General features: G+C 45.2%; 1 pseudogene; it reads left to right on the forward strand.

Annotated features, from left to right (window-relative positions):
- The first annotated feature begins 239 nt into the window (after positions 1 to 239).
- On the forward strand, positions 240 to 3,263 carry LOC111952769 (synaptotagmin-1-like; annotated as a pseudogene).
- The last annotated feature ends 457 nt before the right edge of the window (positions 3,264 to 3,720 follow it).

Here is a 3,720-nt window from a genome sequence, read left to right on the forward strand (position 1 = left end):
GTAATTTTTGGCCAGCCCTCTGGAATGTTGCGGGACTGTGAGTTACTTTTAAATAAAACAATATGTTATTTAAACAGCCTGCCATGTCACTTTGTTTGGTATTCTARGGGATGGGGCTGGGAAATGTAACCACTCACTCAAATTTAAATACAGAGCTAGTTTGGATGCAATAATTTACATATTTTGACAGACTCTACATGTCTCTGTGTGTTTTTATCTCTCTCTTTAGGACCTAGGTGATGACAGGCAGTCATATGGGCACGCAGGCAAAGCCCAGCTCCTCCCCCTCTCCCCTGTCAATCAACCCCAATGCCACAGCAACCCCAGAACCTGGGCCTGGAGGCCACACCCCCACAAAGTTTATGAGCGAATTGCACCCCCTCCACAGTGAGTAACAACCAATCAGGGGAGGGTTTCCAGAGCCTTCAAAGCTCTAAGTTAATTGTCAGAACCAAGTTAAAGTGCCGTTAAAGTGCATAAAGTACTCAATTGATAAATAAAATATTCTCACAAGCTGGTGAAACCCTCCGGTGTTATATAAAACCCTTGGTTTTGATATATTAACATTGTCTGTGTGTGTGTGTGTGTGTGTGTGTGTGCGTGTGTGTGTGTGTATGCGTATGCTTATGTGTGTGTGTGCGCGCGTGTGTGCACTGCCATCCTGGGCTGTAGGAGCTCTATGCGTGGTGAGTGTGTGTCTGGTGTTGTCATACTGTTTGTGTGTGTGGAGGAAATGTCTGAAAAAGAAAGTAAAGGACACAGAGAAGGAGAAGAAGGGAAAGAACGGCTTGAACACGGACACTGAGCTGGAGGGAGACAACTCTGAGGTACACATACACACACACACACACACACACACACACACACACACACACACACACACACACACACACACACACACACACACACACACACACACACACACACACATTGCGTAATATCAACTCTCTGTGGAGGGCTACACACAAACTTTTAATAAATAGCGTGGCGTAAAACAACAACCTCTTGAGGATCGGACCCTTTTTTTCAATTTTTGCCTAAAATGACATACCCAAATCTAACTGCCTGTAGCTCAGGCCCTGAAGCAAGGATGTGCATATTCTTGGTACCATTTGAAAGGACACACTTTGAACTTTGTGGAAATGTGAAAGGAATGTAGGAGAATATAACACAATAGATCTGGTAAAATATAATACAAAGAAAAAACAAAACCGTTCTTTTGTATTTTTTTCTATCATCGTCTTTGAAATGCAAGAGAAAGGCCATAATGTATTATTCCAGCCCAAGTGCAATTTAGATTTAGGCCACTAGATGACAGCAGTGTATGTGCAAAATTTTAGACTGATCCAATGAACCACTGCATTTCTGTAAAAATGTTTGTATCAAGACTGCCCAAATGTGCCTAATTTGCTTATCAATAACTTTTCGTGTTCAAAACTGTGCACTCTCCTCAAACAATAGCATGGTATTCTTTCACTGTCATAGCTACTGTAAATGGGACAGTGCAGCTAGATTAATAAGAACAATTTAAGCTTTCTGCCAATWTCAGATATGTCTATGTCCTGGGAAATGTGCTTCTTACTTACAACCTCATGCTAATCGCATTAGCCTACGTTAGGTCAACCGTCCCGTAGGGGACCCACCAATCCTGAATACGTTTTTTAAGCTGTGTTGGTCTGCTGCTTAGTATGTATCAGGTTTGTCTGTGTGTTTGTGTGTGTGTCCTATAGCCCCTAAAGGATGAGGGTGACACAAAGACTGGATTGACTGGCAGGGAGGAGGAGCCTAAAGAGGAAGTGAAGTTGGGCAGACTGGAGTTCTCAWTGGACTACAACTTCACAGAGAACACGGTGAGAACTCCTTGTTCGATCCCTGCTCTAACACACCTGATTCTGCTAACCAATGTCCTGTGTGTGTGTCTGTGTGCATGCATGCATTTGTGTGTGTGTGTGTGTGTATACTGTATGTGTATGTAGGTACTGTACAGTGAGCTGGGAGGCAGGACTCTGATGACAGTGTATGACTTTGACCGTTTCTCTAAACATGACGCGATTGGAGCACTAYGAGTACCAATGTGCAGCCTGGACTTCAGTCAGATGATACAGGAGTGGCGGGAGCTGAAGAAGGCAGAGAAAGAGGAGGTGAGAATGGAGAGACCAGGAGGATAGATAGAGTAAAAAAGAGAGAAGGAAGAAATATATAGGAAAGAAAGTCACAAAGCACTTACCTCTGGCACTCTCTCTCTCCAGTCAGAGCAGCTGTCTCTGAGATGTTCCTACAGCAGGGAAATTAAGCATCGTTGTCCTCGAGGCACAAAACCTAAAGAAGATGGACGTAGGAGGACTGTCGGGTGAGCTGGGTGTGTGTTTGTGTGAGAGAGAGAAAGAGACAGCGAGAGACAGAAAGAGAGAGCGTTTTGTGTTAGGTTGATCTCTGTCTCCTCTGTCAGACCCCTATGTAAAGATCCACCTACTGCAGAATGGAAAAAGACTGAAGAAGAAGAAAACCAGCATCAAGAAGAACACTCTCAACCCTTACTACAATGAGTCCTTCAGCTTCGAGGTGCCCTTCGAACAGATACAGGTACACTCACACCCCACCACACACACACTCTCTATCNCCCTTCGAACAGATACAGGTACACTCACACCCCACCACACACACACTCTCTATCTCTCAACCCTTACTACAACGAGTCCTTCAGCTTCGAGGTGCTCTTCGAACAGATACAGGTACACTCACACCCCACCACACACACACACTCACTCTCTCTGCCTCTCGCTCACTTATCCCTTACAATGAATTCCTTTATAATTTATCAACCCTTCGAGCAGAGGTCTGTGTTTCTCTGTGTGTAGAAGGTGCAGGTAGCAGTGACAGTGTTGGACTATGATAAGATTGGGAAGAATGATGCCATCGGGAAGGTGTTTCTGGGTGGAGCCTGCAGCGGCACGGAGCTCCGTCATTGGTCAGACATGCTGGCCAACCCCCGCCGGCCCATCGCCCAATGGCACGGCCTCAAAACTGAGGAAGAAGTCAACGCTGAACTGGCTGCCAGACGTGATGTCATATTACTAGGCAGCTCTCTGTAGCAGACTGACTTTGCCCTCCTACCCACCACAGGAGGTTGGTGGCACCAAATTGGGGAGGATTAATGCGGAATCAGTGGAATGGTATCAAACACATCAAACACATGGTTTCCAGGTGTTAGATGCCATTCCATTCGCTCCCTTCCGACCATTATTATGAGCTGTCCTCCCCTCAGCAGCCTCTACTGTTACCCACGTACGCACTCCAAAATACCTGATACCCATCCACCACTCATGAACCCTCATCAGCAATCCCACTCCTTAACCCCCCAATACTTCACTGGTATGCAACCCTATCAAGCCTTACTCAACCCCCACTAACCTTCTAACAATACCACCACTCGTGCCACCCCAAACCCCCTCTACTGTTTAAAGTATTTAAGACGCATTATGTATCCAGGACATTAACATGTATATCATGATAATACTATTAAACATGTACATTATACTATGTTATTAAACATTCAGAGATTTTTGCTCGTGTCCATTTTCAATCATATCAGATAGGCATACATCAATGGCCAGCAGAGGGAGTCCAAGTCTTACACAAACACACACACACACCACACACACACACACACACACACACACACACACACACACACCACACACACACACACACACACACACA

This window comes from Salvelinus sp. IW2-2015, linkage group LG26, assembly GCF_002910315.2.
Source record: "Salvelinus sp. IW2-2015 linkage group LG26, ASM291031v2, whole genome shotgun sequence".
Lineage (NCBI taxonomy): Eukaryota > Metazoa > Chordata > Actinopteri > Salmoniformes > Salmonidae > Salvelinus > Salvelinus sp. IW2-2015.